This window comes from Trachemys scripta, chromosome 3, assembly GCF_013100865.1.
Source record: "Trachemys scripta elegans isolate TJP31775 chromosome 3, CAS_Tse_1.0, whole genome shotgun sequence".
In the NCBI taxonomy this organism is placed as follows: domain Eukaryota; kingdom Metazoa; phylum Chordata; order Testudines; family Emydidae; genus Trachemys; species Trachemys scripta.
This window is the reverse complement of record NC_048300.1, coordinates 62,591,850-62,618,301: the sequence shown is the minus strand read 5'-3', so window position 1 is coordinate 62,618,301 and position 26,452 is coordinate 62,591,850. Positions and strand designations below refer to the sequence as shown.

Here is a 26,452-nt window from a genome sequence, read left to right as displayed (position 1 = left end):
GGGGCTGAATCCCATGGCTTTGCCACAAGAGCTGAGAAAGCAAGGAGCAGCATGTTGTTGCACTGTCCCTAGAGCAGCCTAGGAGGGAGATTAGGGTTGGATGTGACCTTTGATGGGAGCTGGGTAGGGCCATAACTGTAACTATTCAGCTGCCTTCTAATTGATGAGATGATAAACCAGGAGGCAGCTCAGTTAAGTGGGAAGCTCCTTCAAGAGACCCTGGATCAGGGAAAGGAGCTGGAGGGCTTGCCACATATGCTGGATGAAAAGCCTGGTTGGGGATACCTGCTGTGTAGGCAGCTGCAAAAGACCTCTGAAGCAAAGGTCTGAGGAAGGGTCAGGTGGTAGGACCTGCTTTACCTGCCTTGACTGATGTCAAACTGTTTGTGTTTGAACAATAATGCATCTCTTGGAAAAGGAAATGAAATACTGATCCTGGTAGTAGCCTCATTGATGCACTGGCTAATTAGTTGGCCTGCTTGCTTACATGGCAGTAAGGAAACTGAGGCAGCGACAGGGTCTGATGCCAGGTTTAAGGCGACCCCGTTACACATGCATTCTGGCTTCTGATTCTCTGGCTGCTACAGGGAGGAAATGCATTGTGCCAGGTATAGACCCAACAATTTATGTTCCCTGGTATACTGGCACAGCTATGCTGACTAGCACACTGGGGCGGGGGATGACAGAATGATGATTCTAGCCCAATTCCATCTCTCTCCACCCACCTGCCTGGGATAGGAGAACGTAGCAGCTTTGCAAAGCTGCCATTTCCTCTCCTGTGCTACTGCCCATGATGCAGGTAGTGAGTACAGGGGCCTAAGAGGCGTTATCTGACACTACTGTGCCACGGTGCTAGCTGGGCCACAATTGGCCCTAAAATGTAATAATAAAAATTAACTTGTGGACAAATATATTGAAGAATCACTACTAAGGCAGAATAACCATATTTTATGGAATGGTTTTATTATGAATGCAAACAAGATAATATCAGCTAACAAAAATCTTCAGCTGTCACTTCATTAGTAAATAAAAAATATGCTGCTGGTTTTGCAAGCGAGTTTCAGAACTGAGCAATTTCAGAGGGTGATTATGTAGCAGAGCTCTGGAAACCTTCTGTCCGTTGCAGCTCCCAGATATTAACACAAGCTGCAGACTAAACATTTGTACCCTGCTTGTGCTGCCAGCTGACAAATGAAGGTAATTAATGAGTAGTTATAAGGTGGAAGAGTCTGGAAAATTGCAAGCTTTGTCATCTGAAATGCCCAGCACTGACGCCAGCATATTGGTTCAATTGCATTAGTTTTTCAAAGTAATCTGGTATGGTCTGTTGTATATTGAGACTTACAGATTTTTTTTTTCTTTCCTATTTCCTTTATATAAAATTCTCCTACCCCTACATTTATTGCTGGCAGGGTAGTAGGTGAAAGAAATATCACATGCACTGATTCCAGCTATACGAGTCAGCTGGTGACAGGATTAGACACTATTCAGTTTTTATGAAGTTGGGTGTCAGCTCTCCATTTTTTTTTAAAAGACATTTGTAATGAATGGTTACAATGGAAGCTCTCAGCAAAGATAAAATCAGTAGCATCTGCTTCAGTGTCTCACAGTTCCTGTTGGGAAATTGCCACTGCTGGTTTAATATGCTTTCCAAACTCTCTTGTAAGGGTTTATGATAGTAACTCTAACAAAAGAAGCAAAAAGGTTGGGCTAAATCCTGCTTGCCTTAGTCATTTGCATAATACCACTAAAGCCCATAGAAATATTAACACAAAGAAAGCAAGATGCATTTGACCATAAACTTAATTGTAGAACACCTTATGAATTCTTACTCTTCTCCCTGGGTTTCCCTTCCATTTTGGAGCCAGGAGAAGTACCTCAACTTCAGTCTGCAATTTAAGGTGTTGGTTGAGGATTATCTTTGGAGAGTACCAGCATTTGGCCTCATGGATCACGGATGAGTCATGGGTGTGTTTTTGTTTTGTTTTTTAAGGGAAGAAGGGATCATCTGTTCTGATCTCTTGCGCAATACAGGCCAAAGAATTTCACCCAGTAATTCCTGCACTGAGCCCAACAGCTCATGATTGACCTAGAGTATATCTTTTAAAAAGATATCCCGTTACATTCTAAGGACTGTAAGTGATACAGAATTTACCACATCCCTTTACAAACTGTTCCCGGGGTTAATTACTCAAACCATTAAAAATACGCATCTTGTTTGAACTTTGCTGACTTCAACTTCCAGCCACTGGATCTTATGACTTTATCTCTTAGATTAAAGAGCATTCTAGCATCCAATATCTTCTGCCCAATGAGAGCTGGGGGGAAGGGAAAGAGGGAGATAAAGCCGTAGCCTAAGGAGCAAAGACCTAGCAATAGATTTTTCCAAAGAGCAGTAGTGTACAAATAAACAGATTGTGTGTATTTTTATCATGTTTTGGAAGACCTTTCTGGGATTAAACCAACATGAATGTGCTATACAGATCAATTCATACTTTCTAACATTTTCCCCTTTGTAGAGCTTTCTTCTCTTGAATCACACTATGGTTTTAAGAAAAATTTCTAAGACCCCAATTCAGAAAAGCACATAAGCAGATGTTTGACTCCCATGCTTGAAGCTAAGCACTTGCTTAAGTGCTATTCTGAATAGGGATGTGTTCCTGAACTGGGACCTAAATGTATTAATAAGGATTACGGCAGAGTCCATTTTCTTTCATGAAGAAACTGCAGCATGATAGTAAAATCAATTTCTCTGTTACCAGCAAAAGCTGATTTCTACCTGAAATCCATGATTGTGCAAATGATGAGATTTCTACATTTGTGGAAACATACACTTGTGTACTGCAGATCAGTAAATGAGCACTTGAATTTAGAAGCGAGCCCTTTGAGTTCAAACATCGTAAGTATTAAGTAACTTGTGACAGCTGCAATGTCAGTTGAGCTCACAGGTGCTAGATACAATATGTCTGTGTGTTTGAATTATAGAAGACTACACCTTAATAAATGTTATTGGATTCTGATTTTTACCACCACTTTACATATTAGAAATCTTAAATTTGGACTGCATGTAGGTTTTGAAAATGTAAATTGTTCCTGGAATCATCCTATAGCGTGTACATTAAAAACCGTGTCACACTGACCAGAGAAAATTGAAACTAGAAAATATTTATTTAAATTGCAATATACTTTGCCAGTAGTTGTCTGTGTCCAACTACTTCTATTGCAGTTGCATGTTTGAATGGAAGCTTCATCTTACCCAGCCAATTTTAGTTTCTTCCTGGTGTGCCATCATATTTTTGGTACCTTTTTGGTTTTTGTTTTGTTTTTTAAATTATCATTAAACTGTTGCTTCCATTCATGTACTATTTTTTTGAAGCTTTTCATTCACTGTTAAATTCACTCACTACAGCCTTTTATGTAGCCATAATTCCACAGAAGGCTCAATTAATCTGAGTCATTATTTTTCTCTTGCAGACTGTAACAGTGCAAGCCAAGATTTGATTTCATGGAAAGGTGTCTGTGAGGTGCTGTGTTGTTGCAGCAGTGGACAGATCCTAGTCATAATGTCCTTCAGAAGTAGTTTAGCACACTACAATAGCCCTAAATTGTATATAGAATATAATATGGCTGCCATTCAATTGTTTGGTTCTGGTGGTGACAAACCTCGAGACTAAAGTTGACTAAAACAGAAATGAGATGCAATTACAGTCTTTTATGCTCTGTTATAGATGATCCTTTTTTATATAAGATTAATAAAAGTGGGGTGGTTTTTTTTGTTTTTTGTTTGCTACTCTTTAAAACTTATTTCCTGGCTCACTCCGTGTCCTTTCTGCCTGCCAACTGCTGTAACTGAGAGTTGTGAGTTTCAGTAGTCTTTACAAGCAGCTTTTAAAGTTTTTATTTTTTTGTGCAAAAATACTGCATCAGGACATTTTTAAACCCCAAAATGTAGCTCTTTTAAATAGGAAAAAAAACATAGGAAGTCCAGGAGCTGCAGGGGAGTGGAACCTGTGACTAGCTAACATTTATTTTAAACCTGTTTTAAAGCACTGACCATTCTTCAGTAAAGACATCAATACTAAATTGCACTATAATTATACAATAACTTGAGAACACTTCCTATTTACACAATAATAACTGTGTCCTGGGCTGAAGAAGCACCAAGATCGAGGTCTTCAATGAAAATAGTCCTCTCCACTATAATATGCCAATTTTGCTTTTGCTTTTCTCCCTTCTCTCCCTACCCCTTATAAGTCTTTTCTGATAGTACATTTGATCCAGCCAGTTTAACCATGAAAGGGACAGTACTGACAATCCCACGTGTTAAAAATTCTGAGTCAGGTCCCAATAAAATGATGCAAATGGCTTAGAAACTGAGATTTTAAAAAGTGTGTGGGGGCGTAAGGAGGTGTGTTGACTTCCAGGGTCATGTTTTCAAACTTTACTGTGCAGCGATGAGGGCTGCAAACTTACTATTTTAAATGGAAGCATTGTATGACTCCAGGAGTTAGGCTTTAAGATAGACCCAATACTGCAAGAATTTAAATTAAAACTATGAGAGTTGGCAACAGGGTGTGGGGAGTCTCCATGCTGCCCCTACACCTGCATCTCAGCCTACTCTGTGTGCTGTTGGGTCCTACCCATTTCCCTCCCCTGGGCTGATATGCACTTAATCCCCAGGGCACACAGCGTAGTCCCTATGCTTCCCCCACACAGAAAATCTATGGTGGTCTCCAGCCCTTGAATGGGGTAGGCAAACGAGTGAAGGTTCATCGAGCCCTGTCCCCTTCCACACACATCTACACAAGGCCAAAAGGCAGTCTGGCCCTCCATAAGCTTGACATTTCACAGTACCAAAATGAGATCCTGACTGGCCAGTTATTGATAAGGGACGTTGAAATAGTTAAAGTGTAATTTTACTTCTTTTAAGACAAGCTGTTTCTTAAGGACTTTTCTGTTTGCTCACCTCCACTGGATCTTAAACAGAGACATTGTGGTTGCTATGGAGAACTATGAGCAAGCAGTGACAAATGTTCCCTCACATAAAGCCAAAGCGCCCTGTTAACCATCAGCCATTCAGATATGACTGACAGAGTGGAAAGGAAAGTCTGTGGGAAAAATATGAAACCAGTCCCAGCTTTCATTTTCTTAATATGTAAAGATGACCTCATGTTCTTTCAGCACAGCATGGTGGCACTCATATGATCTTGTGGTAGAGCATGATTTGCTGGTAGCTATTTCATTATTCAGGCATACCCATCACTGTGATAGACATCATTCTGAAACGGGAGACATTGAAAAGCCAGGCCTGAGTTTAATTTCACACACCCACATTTCACACCAAGCTAAAAGAATAAGGAGATTGTTTTTCTCTGGCTTTCTAAAAGTCACAAAAATTTTCTTCACAATATATTTGTGAGAATATAACATCCCAGATCCTGTCAGTCCTTTCCTTTCCTCCAGACACTGAAGGCATTTGAGTAACATAAACTGTAAAATCTGGCATTACCGTTGATCTTTGCTTTCCACCTAAGATGCTTTCCAGGGCCAGCCTTGAAATTCAACACAACACCATTTTGTTGGAAGGAAGCTAAAGTCATAACAGTATAGCTATTTTCTTTCACAAAATATGAATATTATAGCTTTCATTTATTAAAAATGATTTTGGTCACATAGGGCTTAATATGTTTATTTTAAAATGATTAATCTTTTCATTCTAAATACTCACTCTTTTTCTGTCTAGCTCCTGGTTCTTTAATGTTTTTGACCCAGAGCAAAAAAAATTAAAATAAAAGTTAATATTTGTATACAGTGTACTGTAGATGAAATTGTAGACCCTGAAGGCCTGTTATAAAAAGGCCTCTTGGGATATGACAATCTAGGAATGCTTCCTAGCTATGTTATTAATGAAGACCAAGAAAACTAGATGAGATTCTATAGTCCTTACTCCGGCAAAACTCCCAATGAAATTTTGTCTAAGTTCATACTGGAAGCATGTAGGAGAGCCAGGGATGGAATACAGGTCCTTTTCCCGCAAGTGTACCTTAAGAACCTTACATCATCCTTCTTCTCAATTACGTCTGGTAAGTAAGCTTTGATTCTAAGATGTATTCATTAAAGTGTAAAAACATGTCTGAAAGGACTCTTAACTAAGCCCTAAATAAAATTCCATTCATCATTTAAGTGAAATCTAGTAAGAGTAGTAGGAAACGCTACTGGTAGCCACAGTTGAATTGATTGGTGGAACAATAAATAGTTGAATACAGGTCCGGCTCCAGGGTTTTAGCCGTCTCAAGCGGTGGGAAAAAGCCATGATTGCAATTGCGATCAGCGGCACTCCGGCGGCAGCTCCACCGCGCCGCTTTCTTCTTTGGCGGGAATTTGACAGCAGGTGCTTCCCTCCCAGAGGGACCCGCCTCCAAATTGCCGCCAAACAGCCCGACGTGCTGCCCCTTTCCCTTGGCTGCCCCAAGCACCTGCTTGCTGGGCTGGTGCCTGGAGCCGGCCCTGGTTGAATAGAACTTTGAAAAATTACTATCTGGGAAAGTGAAACAGAGCATCAACTCTGTCTGCAACAGTTGCAGTATATCCGTCTCACCAGCGTCAGAAACACATCTGTGGGGCAGAACAAGTAAATCATAAATTGGACTTTACAGCTCTGAACAGATGCCTAAGTCAGAAACACTTCAGTCTTTAGGTATGAGTGACATCATCCTTAGTTTATTTCCAGTTCTAAAGATACTAATGTGGATCAATACTTAACTGTACTAATTTACCTCTTCTCCAAAACATTATCCTTATAGGGTATCCCTTATTTTTTTTAAAGGGAATAGCGTGCCTACATTTCTTTTTCAGTAACATATCCCCATTTTTAATATATGTTTGAAGTAATTTAATTTGCTACGGAAAGCTCAGGTTGGTGTTCAGCAATGCCCAACTTTTGACCTAAATTTCTAGCTGCAGTGCGTGATGCAACAAGAGGTCCAAAGATATGAATAATTTTTGGCTCCCATCTTTTGCTCAGTATTAGTCATGATGACACTGTCCCCAAACAAAACTGTTTTTCCTTAAGTGCTTTATATTGAGTCCAACTTTATGACTTGATCCCTTTGCTCCAAACTTCTGTACCAGAAAAATACATTTGTCCTCATATCAATCAGGGAGGTGTCATGTGCCTCTGATATAGCAATGAAGGCTTGTAGAACAGGTACCAGCACAAAGAGTCCTGGACGTCAAAAACGTGCAGTAATATTTCACTTCTTTGTGGGTACTGAATGAAAGGGTGTCTCAGCTATGCCAGTTCAAACCACATCACAGCTGCAGTGTCCAAAGAGACTCTAAAGTTTCAGACTCAGCCACTGCTATGTAAAATAATGCCACAGAAACATTCCCATGTCAAAAACACAACTTTTTATAGTACATTAAATAGCTCTCTCAAGCACTAAGGGAGCAGATCAAATAAATATCCTATTCCAAGTAAGACAGAGATCCACTGTGTATCTCTTCAGGAAGAGCATGCAGTCTAAACTCTCATCTCTGCAAAGTGAGGTAATTTTGAAAATCCATTTACACTTCAAAAAGCTCAATTTTCAGTTTGTTAAAATAGTAAATAGAGTAGACTCCTCGTAACTGAGGTAGCTCTTCCCCCACTTATGCTGCTGTCACAATTAAACAAAGGAGCCATTTTTAACAAAATAATTTTTAAAGCCTGAAAAGAATTTAAGGCCCAGTTTGTCCTCGCTAAGGCGAGGTCTGCAGATCCAGCTTGGGGAAGTACAGAAGTTGGGAGAGTATGTTTCCCCTTCTCACCTAAGAAGCCCTTCTGTGGGTTCACCAGGGATTTGTATGGGTTCCAGATTGGCATGGGGTGGGCCAAGGAAGAAGCACTGTCGCCTTCTAAGCCTGAGACAGTCAGGTACAAATGGATACAAATCCAGTTTGTATTAACTTGCACTGTGTTGCCAGAGGGAGAAGAAGAGGTTCCAAGTCTGTGCAGGAAGGCTGGCAGCTGCTTGTGAGTTAGGGCTCTGCCTTCCAACTCCTTGAGTTCAGATACCAGCAGGATAGGAAAGCATTCATACCCAGAGTGCCTGCTCTGCAAAGGGCAGGAGGCCACCTCTTCCCAACATCCTTTCTAGACAGCACGACGGAGTGGCAGCAATAAACAGAGACCAGAGAAGAGTCAAAGACTGAAAGGGGGCCAAATGGAGGTTGGAAGTACAGTACCAAAAGAGGAAAATCAGAAAGGAGAACATAGAAAAGGGGCAAAATGGGGGGAAGGAGGAGGACACACAAAAGGCACAGATAGAAAGGCAGAGAGGAACACAATTAGGAGGACACACGCAAAAATGAGAGGAGAGAAACTGGATTTCAGTAGTGGAAAAAGGGGGTATATCAAGGCAAGAAGGAAAAAATGGGGACTCCCCCAGTATGAGAGGGTTTATGCTTTCCCCAAGGAGGAGCAGGAAGAGGGGGGAAGCCCGGTTTCCAACTCTTGTGCTATGAATCACATCTTGCATTATCAGGTGTTTTTTTTTTTTTTTTTAAAGTTCCTTCTCTCTCTCTATATTGGGCTCTAAGGGCATTGAGTTCAGTGCCTACGTGCTTCTGAAAATCCCCCTAGGTGCCTATCTGCATCTTGAGGCACATAAATACCTTTACAAATCTGTCTCAGAGTGGTGTGAGCAGATGCCAGACTACAGGCTTTAGCAGAGAGCTAGAGAATAATCTCCTGCCAGGAATCCCTCACTTAATAAAGTTTCTTCAGCACCGTATGCCAGTCCTCTCTGGCCACTGTGGGTATGTCTACACTACACTGGGTAGCGAGTCTCTCAGCACGGGCCCACAGATTTGGCCTAGTGGGTTTGTACTAGAAATAGATGAGTAGACATTGTGGCTGGGGCTGGAGCCAGGCTCTGAAGCCTGGGTCGGGTGAGGTGGACTTAAGTGCCTGAGCTCCAGCCTGAGTTACAATGTCGAGGCACAATCTACACAGCTATTTTTAAAGAGCTAGCACAAGCCCTTCTAGCATAAGTCTGTGGACATGGGCTTGCTCCCAGAGGTAGGGAAGACAAGTCCTGGAAGACCAAGAAATCTATGAGTGTAACTTTTTGCCACATTTTACCTCCATCCATTTTAGGCCTGTCTACACAGGACAGTTTTAGCAGTTTTACCAATACACCAATACAATCCCCTTCCCCTCCCCCTCTCCCCCCGTCCCCCATGCAAATGCTCTTGTTCTGGAATACTCAGTTTAGCTTCCCAAGTGACATACGGAAAAAAGAAAAAAATCACTCCTATAGTGGAATAAGCATGTCTAGAGGACCTGGGGTTATACTGGCATAACTATATCAATTTAAAGTCACACCTTAAGGTTTTTCAGTATAACCTTCCTGTGCACACCCAGTCTTTGAGTTTTGCACTGATACCCATTACCATCATAACTAAGCAGCACAAAACAATGTGCTTTATTTTTTAAAATCTCATGATTTTTAAGCCAACCTCACAATTTTGGGGGAACTGACTAATGGTATTTGAAGAATTGGCACTGTGATGACAGAAGATTCCTATTCCCTCATGGGAAAGTCCATATGAGAAGGGAAACACTTCAGGTGAGGGAACAGGTTTGCCCTTAGAGTACTCATGGAGGCATGGACCTGCTGTCTGTCCTCTCCCTCCCCTTGAGGAGACATTCAAAGGGAAAGTCATTTGAGTAGGGCTTCCATTGTTTTGGATAAATATCCAAACTTCTGGAGTTTCTTCTGGACCCCAAACATTTTGAAGCCTTTAAATAGGTTATTTAAATTAATCTAAAATTTACGTGCACCCTTCCAGCATCTGGAAGCCTCCCAGCTCCTTAACTTATTTGGATAATTGTCCCTGACAACAGGTATACAATGTCCAAAATTCTGTCCATAAATGAAAACCTGTAGCCTTTTCCAGACCCTACTTGGAAATACCCCTCAAAAGAGAGCAGCAGACCTGGGATGAAGTAAAATTCTGTAATGCATAAAAGTAATAATCACTGCATTACATCTACATTTCTTCTTTTAAATTGTTATTTGGCAACTTTTCTATCAAAAGATTGAAGCTTAGAATTTCACACACCTTTAACACCTGGGTAAAATACACCTTCATTAAAATTTGCTACTACTGTCCTAATTAAGCAGCAGTCATTATCATTACTGTCATAGATTGGTTCCCTGGGAGCTGTTTCAACAAAGCGTCTGTCCCAATTAAATATGTCCAAATTAAGTGGAACGTATTTTACTGAAATAACTACCTCCATCTGGGGCTCTTTCTATCATTTTGAAAAAATGTTTCTAATAATGACCCTTACAACACACCAGAGTACAAATGTTTTTACAGAGTTAAAAAAATATATATATTGATGCTGTAACAGAGATAACACTTCTTGACATCTACCACACTTGAGCCCTGTGTCTGTCATTTCCCTTGTTCTTTTGACTTGTCCCATGTGCCAGCTGATTATAGCCAGCATCTTGGCAGCACTCTGGCTTCATGTCTTTTACAGAGTGCTTTAGGCCAAGTACCTTTTACCTCCCCAGCTTTCGCCAGACGTCAGAAATTTACTTTACATCTCTTTGGAACAGCCTGCCGTGGTTACCTCAGTAACAAGAATGTGAAACAAAATGATCTGAAAGAAAGCAATGTTTATTATATTAGAAACTAAACAGAAAATAAAAGTTAAACAGAATAAATGTGGCTGTGCTAGTACATATACAAGGCCTAGCTCAACAAGTTACAGCTAGGGCTGTCAAGCGATTAAAAAAATTAATTGTGATTAATCACGCAATTAAAAAAATTGTGATTAATCATGCTATTAATCGCACTGTTAAATAATAATAGAATACCATTTATTTAAATATTTTTTAATGTATTTTCAAATATATTGATTTCAATTACAACACAGAATACAAAGTGTACAGTGCTTACTTTATAATTTATTTTGGATTACAAATGTTTGCATTGTAAAAAACAGAAGAAATAGTATTTTTCAATTCCCCCATTACAAGTACTGTAGTGCAATCTCTTTATCATGGAAGTTGAACTTACAAACGTAGAATTATGTACAAAAAAACCTGCATTCAAAAACAAAACAATGTAAAACTTTAGAGCCTACACATCCACTCAGTCCTACTTCTTGTTCAGCGAATTGCTCAGACAACCAAGTTTGTTTACATTTGCGGGAGATAATGCTGCCCGCTTCTTGTTTACAATGTCACCAGAAAGTGAGAACAGGCATTTGCATGGCACTGTTGTAGCCAGCATCGCAAGATATTTACGTGCCAGATGCGCTAAAGATTCACATGTCCCTTTGTGCTTCAACCACCATTCCAGAGGACATGCGTCCATGCAGGCATTGTAAACAAAGTTCTGCTCGATAATGATCCAAAACACTGCAGACTGACGCATGTTCATTTTCATCATCTGAGTCAGATGCCACCAGCAGAAGGTTGATTTTCTTTTTTGGTGGTTTGGGTTCTGTAGTTTCCGCATCGGAGTGCTGCTCTTTTAAGACTTCTGAAAGCATGCTTCACACCTCGTCCCTCTCAGATTTTGGAAGGCACTTTAGATACTTATGCCTTGGGTTGAGTGCTGCATCTATCTTTAGAAATCTCATACTGGTACCTTCTTTGCGTTTTGTCAAATCTGCAGTGAAAGTGTTCTTAAAATAATATGTGCTGGGTCATCATCCAAGACTGCTATAACATAAAATATATGGCAGAATGCAGGTAAAACTGAACAGGAGACGTACAATTCTCCCCCAAGGAGTTAATTAAATTTGTGACTGAACGCATTATTTTTTAAACGAGCATCATCAGCATGGAAGCATGTCCTCTGGAATGGTGGCTGAAGCATGAAGGGGCATACAAATGTTTAGCGTAACTGGTACGTAAATACCTTGCCATGCCAGCTACAAAATTGCTATGTGAATGCCTGTTCTCACTTTCAGGTGACATTGTAAATAAGAAGCGGGCAGCATTATCACCCATAAATGTAAACAAACTTGATTGGCTGAATAAGAAGTAGGACTGAGTGGACTCGTAGGCTCTAAAGCTTTACATTGTTTGGTTTTTGAGTGCAGTTACGTAACAAAAAAAAAATCTACATTGTAAATTGCACTTTCATGATAAAGAGATTGCACTACAGTACTTGTATGAGGCGAACTGAAAAATACTATTTCTTTTGTTTATCATTTTTACAGTGCAAATATTTGTAATAAAAAATAATAATATAAAGTGATCATTGTACACTTTGTATTCTGTGTTGTAACTGAAATCAATATATTTAAAAATAAATTAAAAAAAATATATGGAGATATACCTATCTCATAGAATTGGAAGGGACCCTGAAAGGTCATCAAGTCCATCCCCCTGCCTTCACTAGCAGGACCATGTACTGATTTTGCCCCAGATCCCTAAGTGGCCCCCTCAAAGATTAAACTCACAACCCTGGGTTTAGCAGGCCAATGCTCAAACCATTAACAAGTAAACTATTAAAGGACCATTGAAAGAAAAAAAAATTCTAAATGGAAGGTGACTGTATTAATTATAAATTGGTCCAACAATATAGGGTCAAAACCTGCTCACCGAAAGCCAATGGGATCACTTAGTGAGTAACAACTTAACATTATTTTTTGTATTTACATAAACATCTCTTATTATTATTCATCCTTTCTAGAGTCAATACATGTTTTTTTTTTCCCCATCAAACTACCAAGTATACCACAAAATTGCCCCTTCAGTGAGCAAAGCCTGGATTTGATTATCTAGGTATTAAAATAACCCCAAATATCACTGATATGAAGCATGCTAACTTCAAAATAATTGGAAAGAAGATTACAGGCAACGGAACAAACTCCCTCTCTCATGGATGGGGAGGGCAGCTGTCATTATGATCACAGTCCTGCCAAGGATATTTTATATTCTACAGACGGTTCCCTTCCTCTTCAACTCTAAAGATAGAGATGTGCTGAACAAGCATTTTGTAAAATTCCTCTTGAAAGGAAAAAAGCCAAAGATCAAATTAGAGCAAAGAAAATGGTGGGATACCGTTCCCAAATGTAAAGATCTATCTGCCTTTTAACAACAACAAAAGGTGGATATTTCCTAAACAAGGACTTGATTGATTTGACTTGGAAAGGATAATGTTTTAAAATATAAAACTGAGGTGGACTTTATATCATTGCTGATTATAGTGGATCCTTGGCTGCTCCAGTTATACTTGGCCTTTGTCTGAAGATAAATATTTCATAAATGTACCAGGAGGAGAGAAAATTGGAGCAAATCCTTTCAGACATCTTTTAATTCAAGATGGTTTTTCCATACAAAACATAATCCTCGTGAAGGAATAGCACCTTTGCTTAGTTTGAAAAACTAATTAACAAAATTGTGAGCATTGAAAATTACATCTGATCCTGTGTAGTAGAAAATTTCTGTCAAATCATTACGTGCACCATGAGTATGAGTGCACGCTTCCTTGTATGTACATGTTCCATCTAGACTCAGGGGTATACAATAGAGTTCTGTTCTCCATGCAACTGAGCCCTCACAGTGCTTGTATAGGAGTAATTAAAAGGCATAAGTCGGAGGTGGGCAGATAGGAGAAGTCAGCATGAACATGGTCCTCAAGGAAGAGTGCATGATTTGCTACATGTAAGGGGTGGGGAAAAAGAATAGTGTTAAAGAGCTAAATAGGGACTCTGACAATGCTGGACTAAGCATATGTAGTAAACATTCCTTTTAAGGTAGCTGTACACATAAAGGCAAGTGTGAATTAATGAAAGAGCTGGACAAATAATGTAAAATATTTTTCACAATTTTATTTTCCATTTTTCAAACAGAATTTTTAGTTGTAATAAATATTGTCCAGCTAGCTGGAAAGTGCAGCTAGCTCACAGTGTGGCTAAACTCCACAGACTCCTTGCAGCAATTTTTTTCTCCAGCCTCCATAGCAGCAGACAAAGGAGAGGGGAAATGGAAACAGCCAACACTTGGAGTCTAAATGAGAGCTTAAAAGCTCACTGCTCTGTTGCTTTCAATGGCCATCCACTGACAGATGGCATCACTATTACAAATCTTGAAAGATATCTGTTTCTGCTCCACCAATGAGATGCGCCCAGTAGAATGAGGAACACCATACCAGCCTCTTCCAGTAGTAAAGAGAAAGGGCTCTTTCCTTTTCAGCAGGAGCCAGCTAGTAGTTTATTTGGTGCTCTGCTCAGCAGATCACTGTTGGTATTCCACAAACAACACATAACTGTAATGATATACATTGAACGGGGGGGTGGCAGAATGGAGCCTCACAGAACCCTATCTTCTTGGGGTAGATGAACAATTACCTACTACTACTCTCTGAAATCCCTCAAAGAAATGAATGCAGCTATTAAAGAAAGAATCACCGCTAAGAAGCCCTGCTATAAGCACTTACCCTTGTAAACTTATTCTGTGGGTATTCAGACATTTTGTGCGCTGAAGACTGTAGAACATGAGACTTGGGTCAATTGGACTCTCTATACATTAAGTAAGTGATAGTGTGTTGATGTGATTCAAGTTCTTTTTTGCTGAGGTACAGCCAGTTTCTGGCTTAGTTATCTTTTATCAGGTATCCATTTTCTATTCAATATCTCCCCAACATTGTTTCTGATCAGTCTGCTGCCTCTCTGACATAGATTTGCCTTCATGATGCAAGGAATGTCAAAAATACTCAGCTTTTTATTTGAAACATTATGACCCTGAGGTGCTTTCAGTGCTAGTTAATTGTTGCTGAGAAACCCACAGTTGGATAACCAGCAGTATTCTGAAGCAGCAAGTGGAATTTGGCAAAGACTGAGGCCATTCATATTAGTTCTAGGAGAAATTTAGCTTCATGATCATTTGACTCTGTGGTATTTGAGGGTGGTTGTCAAAAATTCAGTGTTTTTCTTTAAAAGATCCCTCTTTCGGACTGAAAAGTGACTTTTGATATTTATATTGGTTTGCCTGCAGAGTTATCTTTCCCCCCATTATTCAAACAAAAATACAGTCATCTTGTGCTCTCTCTCTCTCTCTGCATACACATACTGCCAGAACTGATCTTTTCCTTCATTATTTCTAAGATATTATATTACCTTATTGGCTGGACTCCCCAAAACAGCCTTGCCACCAGTCTGCATTGCAAACAAAATTGTACATATAAACTCAGTCTCACTAAAATCTTGTTTCAAATTAATCTGAAATAAAGTTGTGGAGTTTTAATATGGCCTTGCTTTAGTTTTTGCTTTTTAAGATTTTGATACTTATGATTTTACTAAACTCATTGGGCCAGACCCTGCGCCCATGCATATAGTGGAAATTTTGCCATTGGCTTTAAGGGAAGCAGGCTCTGGCCCTATAAATATTTCATTTGTAGCTGTATTAACTGCCACACAAATTCTCTATCTGCCAGTGGATACCTGTTCTTAGTTAAGAAAGGTGCTCCAATTATTTTATTTGGAAGTATGGAGGGAAAAATCCTACCTTCTGCTGTATGCTTGTAGTAATGGGGGAAGAACATGTAAAGACCTCCCCACACCCTCTTCTCCCATGCAGTAGCATCACATTGCATCCAAGCTCTCAAGAGCAGTAGGATACTGTATCTGCTGGCAGCCCAGATAAAGCCACAAGGATGATCTGTTATCTTGTGAGTGGCTAGGCATCCCAGCTCTTGTACATATGCTACAGCCTGTAGGACATAGTATGGCAGGAGCATACTTTGCCCCTTTTCAAGGTCCAGATCCAACTTCTGTTGGCATCGGTTATAGTCAGGTCCTTAATTGTCCATGTACAAAGTGATATCTATTACTCTAATAGTCCCATTTCCCTGGGACTGGAGGAGGCAGGAATTGAGTTTAATTCTGTTTCTTTGTGAAAATATTTTGGTTCAAATTATCCTGATGGCTTTTTCTAATGATAGTCTTGTGCATACCTGGTTTGTTATATGCGTGTAATCAGATATTTCAGTCAGTTTAATAAAATAACTGGAAATGACATGCCATGGTTAGAGTAAAGATGCTCACTCTCTAACATGGGAACACTTTGTTAAATGGAGAGATCGGATGATTGAATTACCGTATAATGTTTCTCTAAACAAAAGCTCACTGTTGTAATTATTATTATAATGTCTCTGATATTTACATGGCAAGGATTTGTTAACCTTTTAAAACTTCCTTAATAAAAAGATGTGGCCAGTGTCACAGCTTTCATGGGTTCCCAGTGTTTCACTTTTAGGCAATGCACAACATTCACTGTTTATTTTTTTCCAGAAGTATAGAAACAGCAATAGAGAAAGCAACACTGGGGACTTGTTCCAGATTTACACCCATGTTTCCAAGATCAGAATCTGGCCAGGGCCGGCTTTAGTAAGTGCAGGGCCTGATTCCTGGGGCTGCACTTCGGATTGCTGGCTGGGGGAGGAGAGGTCGCGGGGTTTGCTGAGCTCCAGCCGGAGCTCCAGCCGGGAGAGCAGGGCTCCCGAAGACTACCACCGCCGGGGTGAGTGCGCGGGGCCCTCTTAGGCGCGGGGCCCGATTCCGGGGAATCGGGCGAATTGGCCTAAAGCCGGCCCTGAATCTGGCCCATTGTTTTATTTTGTTCTGAGTTACCCCCTATTTATGAGACAGCACAGAAACTTTTTCCTTTGTATTTGCACACTTTCTTTACGATAACTGAGGAGATGACTCACTTCTCATATTTGTAATATATATTCAAGACTCCACCTGGTCAAATCCCACCTTCATGATGTTATGCCGATAAATGCTTCCAGTACTTAGAGTGTGGAATGCTGGGTAGAGCACACACCAAGTCAGTTATCTATAGAGATGCTTCACAATCACTAAAAATCAGAATAAAGCCCCAGCGGTGTGAATCTGCACCAATTTATATTTATATTTATATTTCATATTAAGCAATACATTCTTGTTCTATTTTAGCTTTCAGAATACCAAAGAACATGGTTGGAACATGATTTATTCTGAAACCCAGAGAAAATTCCTCATTTTCCCATCCTATAAACCTTCTAATCATTTGTAGATAAGATTGCTAAAGTACACGCAAGTTAGAGTGTAGAATCTAAATTTTTCTGTCATCAGTTGACCATTTATGAAAATGTTTTTAAAAGTCCTTCAATAAATAACATTTATCAATTCTAGGAATGTGTTCTTGGTTTTTGTTTTGTTTTGTTTTGTTTTGTTTTTAACCAGGGAAGAGAGAGCTTAACTCAAAACCTATTACTTAAGTTATAAAACTACTTTCCAAAAATGATTTATTGTACAAGATATATTCCAGAAAGCTTATCTTTGTTTAACCATGTAAAAATCTACTTGTTCAGAGCCTGCATCCAATTATCTTCCCCTGTCTAGAGAACAACAAAAGTGATTAAGGGGCTGAAGGGGACTGTGTTATGAAAGGAGATTAAAAAAACAAAATATATATAGCTTGGCCAAATTACCACTAAAGAAAAATATGACAAATATGTACATATATTTGAAAGGTATAAATACTAAGAAGAAAGAGGAAATGTGTAGCATGGACCAAGGAAATAGAGCTCAGGAAAAAATCCTACCAGTGAGGACTATAAATATATGGAGTAGTCTCAGAATAGTGGTGATGAAAACACGGAGCTAGATCTTCTGGTGCAGTGTAGCCACTTATTGCTGCATCACTAACAGCACCTCATGCTTCCAAACAATGACATATAAGGCCAGGTCTATATTCAAAAGTTAAGTTGACCCAGCTACATCGCTCAAGGGTGTGAAAAATCCACACCCTTGAGCAAGGCAATTAATTCAAATTAATTCTACCCGGTGTAGACAGCATAAGGTTGATGGAAGAATTCTTCCATTGACCTAGTTACTGCCTCTCAGGGAGGTGGGTTAACTATGCCAACAGGAGAACCCCTGCTGTTGCTGTAGCGAGAGCCTATGCTGAAGTGCTACAGTGGCACAGCCACAGTGCTGCACCTGTGCTGCTGTAGCATTTCAAGTGTAGACGAGACCTAAGGAGGTATGGACCCACCACTGCTCAGTTCCTTCTCAACAGCCTGCGACTCAAGATGAAGCAATTCCGTGTCCACTGTTCTGAGCTTGCTGCCTTTCTTAACATAGACACTTTATTCTTATTTTTTTATTTAGTTTGTTGAGTTATTTTATTTCTCTTTTTCCTCAAACCTCCTTCACCTCTCTGTGGCAATGCCTCTCCTCCAGAAGGATTTCCTGTCACTGAATTCTGGAATCCTGATCCTTCCCAACCTCTCTTTCTTGATCCTCAGAGCATGGTTCCTAGATGGTTCTCAAGTATGGAGCCAACCTGTTCGGATAGCATTCAGTCAGTTCTTCTATCTAGTAGGAAACCTAGTACTTGCAAAACTTACCTTCAGAAGTGGAAATGCTTCCATTCCTGGTGTTCTCTTCACTGTTCTCAAGAAGTCCTGCTCTCCAAAATCCTAAACTACCTTTAAAGACACAAGGTCTATCAATGAGCTCAGTCAGAGTACATTTGGCTGCTATCATAGCTTTCCACTTGCCCACCAAGGACTTCTCAGTTTTTGCCCACCCTAGTATGCCCAGATTCTTCACAGACTTACACAACTTGTTTCCCCTTGTATGGAACCCTGCCCCACAGTGAGACCTTAATTTGGTTCTCAGTGTCCTGAGGAAACCCCCTTTGAACTGATGGCAACATGTTCTTTCCTCCATTTCTCCCTCAGGACTTCATTCCTTATAGCCATCACTTTGGCTAGACCCAATGGGAGAGCCCAGTGCTCTCATGGTGAGCCCACATTTACTGTCTTCTACACAGATAAAGTTACACTGCGTCCCCATCCTCGATTCCTTCTTAAGGTCTCTTTGGAATACCATATTAATCAGAGGTCTGCCTACCAGTGTTCTACCCCAGAGAGGAAACCAGCTTATGTACACTAGATGTCAGGAGGCCCTCACCTTCTTTCTCAGCAGGACTAAGACATTCAGGGTCTTTCCCAGATTATTTGTTTCTTTTTTGCAGAGAGGATAAAGGGACAACCTATTTCCATTCAAAGACTGTTGAAGTGGGTTTTGGGTTGCATTTTAACTAATTATGAGTCTGCTGGGAAGAGTCCCCTCACAGAGCGACAGCACAATCCCCTAGGACTCAGTCCACATCTATGGCTCTACTAAAAGATATTCCCATAGCAGAAAGCTATAGGACTGCAACTTGGTCTTTCTTTAACACTTTGGCCAAGAATTATGCCATCTGACCTGCTTCCAGGGATGGTACTAACTTTGGTGACACAGTCCTCTGCACTGTTGCCTCCTCAACACTCACCTCCTTGTTGATTTACTGCTTGTGAGCCTTCTATGGTGGAGCACTTTTAGGGACAAAATATCTCTAAGAATTCAAGTCACTGCAAGGTAAGTAACCTCTCCCATATCCAGCCCCAAGCAGATCACCCAACTGTAAGGGTGATCCTCCATTGGCACAGAGCCAATGTAGGGACTCTTCCACTACCTTCCCACCCTGTGTAGGATGTATGACTGGTGACACAAAGTATGCCCAGGACATACCTACACTGCACTGATCCTTAGCTGTAGTTTGGACCCCACTGTTAGCCAGGAGAAGTCAGAGCAGGCTCTAGGCTGCTCTAACTCATGCTGAAGACTTGACTTGCACAGAGCCACCTCGGGATCAGGAGAGTGCAAATGAGTTTTTTTGCTCCCATCATTAGTGATATGTGCTGTGTGCAGGTCAGTCAGACCTCAGAATCTGGCTCCCCAACAATAGCCTATGATTTAATAGGTCTTTCCATTTCTAATTTCTGTGCTTTAAGATTAAAGAGAGGGATTATGGAAATGATTCTAACAAACTAACTAACATTCTTATCTGGGAAATCCACAAAGCCCTGTGGACTTGTTGACCAGTACATGGAGTCTTTAAAGTAATTCATTCTGTATTTTTCCACTTTCCTGATTAATTTTTGTGCGTGGGTGTGTGTGCCCGTGTGTATAAAAATATGTATGTCTTCAGCCATGCCTATTTATGGTGAATGTCTCAAATAGACATATAATGTAATTTATTACTATACATAATGGCCTACATTTTCTAATGTGATTCTAGAGTGACTAGTGATTTTTTGGATTTGAACTTGATACACCTTAAAGGATCCTGATTTTCAAATGGCAGGTAGCTAATTACTTTCTGTAAGTCTTTAAGACGCCCCTTTAAGGTGTCAAATGGGGAACCAAAAATTGAAGCATCCACAGTCAGTGATCATTTTTGAAAATTCAGCCATTACTTTTTAAGTTTAGCTCCCTCCTCAGAGTACAAACACCTGTATGTACACTCTGAGTTTAGGTGGAACCCTTATATGTACTTCCTTTACTAAGTATGTCTTATTAGCGTACAGCACCATTATTAAATATAGGGTCTGATCCTAAAAATCCATATTTACATGAATAGGGACTATATTGTACTACAACTGAAGCATGGGAATTATGGGTCATAGGCTCTTAAATACAATGAAGAAAGAAAGGGCAAAAAGGCCAGAAATCCATTATAAATAACAAATATGCACTTTTAGTTTAAGAGCCCATTAAAATGTAAATAGCAACTTACAGTGTTCCAGTAACAGTAATCATAGGAACTCACCAGCCTGTCTTAAAATCTGCCTTTAAGGACTCTCCTAGTCCTTAGTTGAAATCTTTGAGGTAAGGTCTAACAAGAATGAAGGACATTTGAGCTAAGCTCTGGGCTGGAGACCAGTTTTACAGTTCCTTAGCTCAAACCTTTCTTGTTTTAGTCAATCAGTCCCCTATACCTTTCCCTGATATTTCCCTCCTTAGCCCTCCCCTCCTTGCCCATATATTTCTTCCCCTTATTAAAACATTTTTCTATCTTGTTACTTCCAGCCTAGAGCCAACCACTAACAAGCCCCCCATATAAACAAAGAAACCCAAACTAGAATATACAAACCATCTAATATACAGCATTTTCTGCTCTGCCCTGGGAAGTTGCAGTGTTGTTTTCCTTGCAATACTGCACTCCTAACATAAGATGGTATCAAGGTCCATCTGGCCATCCCCCTCACATGATCTAAAGTGGAGTCCAACAGGCAGTAACAAACACTGCAGCTTTTCTTACTTTCAGAGTGATCTCTGCAAAAAAATTATAGCAAGGTAAGAGTTCCCACATCTTTGCACACTTCTATTCAGCTGTACTTACTTGGTTTCTTTTTTTGGCTCCCTTCACCACAACCAAAGAACTCTTAGGAGGAGTATAAAATGGCACTAGTGATTTTTCTTTCTTCCTTACCTACAGGCAAGAGGCAGACTTCATTTTTTTAAATATAAAAGTATGAGAATAAGGGTAATATTGAGGGAAAGTTTGGGCAAAGGGGAAGAGTTTGCATTTTGCTCTGAATGCAGTGAGTTTAGTGCACATTCAAGATCAACTTTCACATGGTTTCTGTGTGAAAATTCTGTACAGTTTGGAGGGTTACGGCCAAATCCTGATCTCAGTGAAGTCAGTGGAGTTACACCATGGATGAATATGGTTCTTTGCTTCCGAGATAACTTTTTAGAGTCAATGCATTTGAAATAAGCCACTATATATATGGTAGGAGCCAGTTCCTCAGCTGGTGCAAATTGCGAATTTGCATCCGCTGAGGATCTGGCCCCAGGAGTCCTATTTCTTTGTATCCGTTTAGATAAGCTAGACTGATAATTCTTTATTTCTTAACAATTCTGCACATTAAAGTTGTAATAACATCTGTTCATCTGTACATTTCTATATTTTGACAAAGCAAGTACTGATATCATACATTTGAAATGACAGTTTTTAAGCCAAATATATCAGTTTTATATTACTTGTTTTATTAATTAGAATACCCCCTGCTTCCCTTCAACTATTTATCTTCCAGATATTTTTCACTAACACTCTTATGCCTTCTATTCACATAAATATTTAGCACAGAATGAGATATCTGATGTGCTGATCCTTACATGTAAATCTGTACCAAATATGTAATCCAAGCTAAGTATAAAACCTGTGATTGGATAATACAATTATAAATGTTTGGAATGTTGTGATACAAGATGAAGTTAAATAGGGCTTCGCATAGTCAAAGTTGACTCATCTCATACTCTAGAGGAGACCCACAAGCAGAAGAAAGATTTTGGTTTTTTGATAATGCCAATCCTTACACAGATTGAATATAGTCACATCTTTTGGTCATTCCAGGAAGCACTTCTGGCAAGAATATAACACCCCGAAGAACAACATTACGATGTCAGCAACATTGATTTTCTGGCACTGCAACTCCATTTACAAAATTATATTATTCTTTATATCCAGTACCCAAAGAAATGACAGCATGAAAAGTCTGCCAATTCCACAGCGCTAGCAGGCAGGCGGTATTTCTTTGGCAACCCATCTCTATTTCCATATCCTCTTGCTTTAAAAATAACCATTTATGATTAATTCTATATCTTGAGAGACACATTAATGGCTCTCCTTTCCAACTGGCTTTGGTGAAATAAAGTCTCATAGCCTAAAACAAGGGTATCAGGTATGGCATATGTATCTTTCTTTTTGGCAGCATAACACAATATTCAAACAATTAATATTAACATTTATAGAAAATACATATTTATTTTACACATGGTTGTGTCAAATTCACCACTGGCATAAGTGGGAGATGTTATGCAAGATAATTAAGCCCAAAAGCTAATTGTGAAGAGTTGCAAAGGGATCTCACTAAACTGGATGACTGGACAACAAAATGGCAGATGAAATTCAGTGCTGATAAGTGCAAAGTAAAGCACGTTGGGAAAAATAATCCCAACTACACATACAACTGATGGGATCTAAATTAGCTGTTACCACTCAAGAAAGATATCTTGGCGTCATCATGGATAGTTCTCTTAAAATATCTGCTTAATGTGCAGCAGCAGTCAAAAATGCTAAAAGAATGTTAGGAGCCATCACAAAAGGGATAGATAATAAGACAGAAAATATCCTGATGTATCTGTGTTAATCCATGGTGTTTCCACACCTTGAATATTGTGTGCAGTTCTGGTCTCCCCATCTCAAAAAAGATTGGAATTAGTATTGGAAAAGGTACAGAGAAGGGAAATAAAAATTATTAGGGGTAGGGAACAGTTTCCATACAAGGAGAGATTAAAAAGACTGGCACTGTTCATCTTAGAAAAGAGATGAATAAGGGGAGATATGACTGAGGTCTATAAAATCATGAAGGGTGTGGAGAAAGTGAATAAGAAGGTGTTTTTTACCCCCTTCATATAACATAAGAACCAGGGTCACCCAATGAAATTAAGAGGCAATGGGTTTAAAGCAAAACATAAGGAAGTACTTCTTCACACAATACACAGTCAACCTGTGGAACTTGTTACCAGGGGATGTTGTGAAGGTGAAAAGTATAATTGGGTTCAAAAAAGAATTAGATAAATTCATGGAGGATAGATTCATCAATGTCTGTTAGCCAAGACGGTCAGGGCTGTAACCCCATACTCTGGATGTCCCTAAACCTCTGACGGCCAAAAGCTGGAACTGGAATACAGGGGACGGAGCACTTGAAATTGCCCTGTTCTGTTCATTTCCTCTGAAGCATCTGAAGTGGCCACTGTCAGAAGACAGAATATTGGTATAGATGGACCATTGGTCTGTCCCAGTATGCCCATTCTTATGTTCTGCCATTGAAGTCAGCACAACTGGTGAGCAGTCAGAGAACAGAATTGCCAATTCGTAGAATCTTTCATCAAATGGCTGCATAACACACATTACTGCAACTGAAACCTGTAGCAGGATCCTCCTGATCCATAGGCAGCAGTCCTAATGTGGAAGGCAACTGGAGGACATGTCCTCTTGCTAAACTCTTCTTGTCGGCAAGCCATCGGCAAGTCATCCTTACCATATCTTACCTTCACATATAATGTGTTGCAATGCATTGCTGGGACATGGTATTGATGCAACGTGGCATAAAAAACAATTAAAAGTATGTTTTTCCTCAGAGGGCTTGGAGGAGCACCCTTGTGGACAGAATGGAAAGGGAGAGTGTATAGAGGAGAAATGTGCAGCAAAAGGGAAGAGACAGGCAGCAGGACATGGTAGCACTTTTCAAGCACCAGATGGATATGCTGGAGACTATTACAGACCCTCAGGTACAAGTCACCCATGTTCAACTCCTGCTAGAGCCTCTCAATAACTGCATTCTGGGACCTACCTACATGCCCATCCTCACATACCACATATGTTCTGGGGCCACTGCAGTATCCTACCACTCCACCCTGAGGGAGACTACACAAAATCACAGTCACACATACTCTGACCTGTGAGACACTCAACTGGTGAATGTGTTTTTGAAATGAGAATGACTGTTTTTTCCCCTTCAAAGGTTCTTTTCACGGTACTTATACAGTTTCATGCAGTTACAATTAAAAGTCTATTTATGGAAAATTAATTAATCTGTATTAGTTCACAACATAAAGTGGCCTGGGATGATATCATTCAAAGATAATAGCAATAGGTGCATTTGCCCTGTTATATTACCATGCACACAGGACTCATTACAAGGTTCATACCGGAATGCTAAAAAACAATGCCAAGCAGAGCACACTACAACACACATTACTGTGATTCACTATTGAAATGGTCTTTCAAAGCCTCCCTGATCTGTATAGGTGAACTCTTTTTATAGCCCTGGTATCTGGCTGCTCAAAATCAGCAGCCAGGCATTCCCCCTCCGCACTCCACCCCAGTGGAAACTTTCCCCCCTTTGCTTCACAGATATTATCAAGTGCACAGCAGACAGCTATAACCATGGGGATATTTTTTTCACTAAAGTCTAATTGTGTGAGCCAGCACCCTTCAACAGTCATTCTGCACCTGCTGAGCCTGTAATTGAAATTTTCCTTGGTGCTGTCAAAGTGGCCAGTGAATGGCTTCATGAGCCACAGAAGAAAGGGGTAGCCTCAGTCTCCAATGATCACTATTGGCATTTCCATATCCCCAGTGGTAATCCACCAGTCTGGAAAGAAAGTCCTTGCTTGCATCTTTCTGAACAGGCCTGTTTTTTTAAAGTGGCGTGTATCATGCACCTTCCCTGACCATCCTGCATTGATGTCGGTAAAATGTTCCCGGTGATCCACCAGCACTTGCAATACTATAGAAAAGTAACCCTTTCTGTTGATATACTCCTTGGCAAGGTGGTCTGGTGCCAAAATAGGGATATGTGTGCTAGCTATCGCCCCACCACAGTTCAGGAAACCCATTGCTGCAAAACCGTTCAGAATGGTTGTCAAGAGTCACAGTCCTTTGTAGCAGGATGCAATTAATGGCCCTGCACACTTGCATCATAGCAACCCCCACAGTGGATTTCTCAACTCCAAGTTGATTCCCAGCTGATTGGTAGCACTCTGTCATGGCCGGCTTCCACACAGTGATCGCCGGCTTCCACACAGTGATTGTTTCTCCACCATTAGTGTAGCTCTTATTTTGGTGTTGCTGCATCAGAGGTCTGGGGCAAGCTCTACACAGTTCCATGAATGTGACCTTGTGCACCCAAAAGTTCTGCAGCCACTACTCATCATCCTGAGCTTGCATAATGATGCAATCCCACCAGTTTGTGCTTGTTTCTCAGGCCCAGAACCAGCACACAACTGTCTGCAACTGCTCCGTGAATTCCAGCAACAATCTTGAATTGAATCTTTCTGTGTCTATGCAAGTCAGCCTACAAGGTATCGTCATATCCCTCATGGCTCCTCTGGCAGCTCTGAAGGACCAGGTACATTGTGTTCGTAACAGTCAGCACAATACTGAAAAGCAGCGCAGGATCCATGCTTCTCACAGAGGTGGCGGATGCGCGGGTTTGCGGGGCTTTTGAAAAGAGATGCAGATAATATTATGGGATGGAGAAAACTGCATCATGGGACATTGAAACTGTGTTCCCAGTCACCTCTGCATGACTCATTTGCCTGCATGAAGCTTTTCAAACCCTTCCCAAAACACCCTGTGCCAGATGGTGGTGCAGTGCACGACAGGATAGCTACTCACAGTGCACTGCTCTCTGCACCGCTGACACAAGGACTGTAGTGTGGACATGCAAAAGTGATTTAATTATTGCGGCGGCTGTACATCATTGTAATTTATGTCAACTTAATTTTGTAGTGTAGACTTGCCCTTAGTCAAGGTCCCAAAAGAACTCTGTGGCAGAGCTGGGAACAGATTTCCTGAGTCTGAGTCTAGTGTAAAAAGAAGAACAGGAGTACTTGTGGCACCTTAGAGACTAACAAATTTATTAGAGCATAAGCTTTCGTGGACTATAGCCCACTTCTTCGGATGCACATAGTCCACGAAAGCTTATGCTCTAATAAATTTGTTAGTCTCTAAGGTGCCACAAGTACTCCTGTTCTTCTTTTTGC

At 40.4% G+C, this 26,452-nt stretch overlaps 2 long non-coding RNA genes across 2 annotated transcripts in view; one reads left to right on the top strand and one right to left on the bottom strand.

Annotated features, from left to right (window-relative positions):
* Positions 1-8,528: 8,528 nt before the first annotated feature.
* LOC117874615 lies at positions 8,529-21,068 on the bottom strand. The gene is made up of 3 exons (XR_004645036.1): positions 20,988-21,068; positions 18,412-18,492; positions 8,529-10,657 (listed from the first exon to the last, which is right to left on the bottom strand). It is a non-coding gene; the product is annotated as an uncharacterized LOC117874615 (long non-coding RNA).
* A 31-nt stretch (positions 21,069-21,099) lies between these two features.
* LOC117874616 overlaps positions 21,100-26,452 on the top strand; it is a 7,250-nt gene continuing 1,897 nt past the window's right edge. The window contains exons 1-3 of the long non-coding RNA XR_004645037.1: positions 21,100-21,190; positions 24,044-24,193; positions 25,672-25,815. This is a non-coding gene — a long non-coding RNA (uncharacterized LOC117874616). The remainder of the gene's footprint in view (positions 21,191-24,043; positions 24,194-25,671; positions 25,816-26,452) is intronic.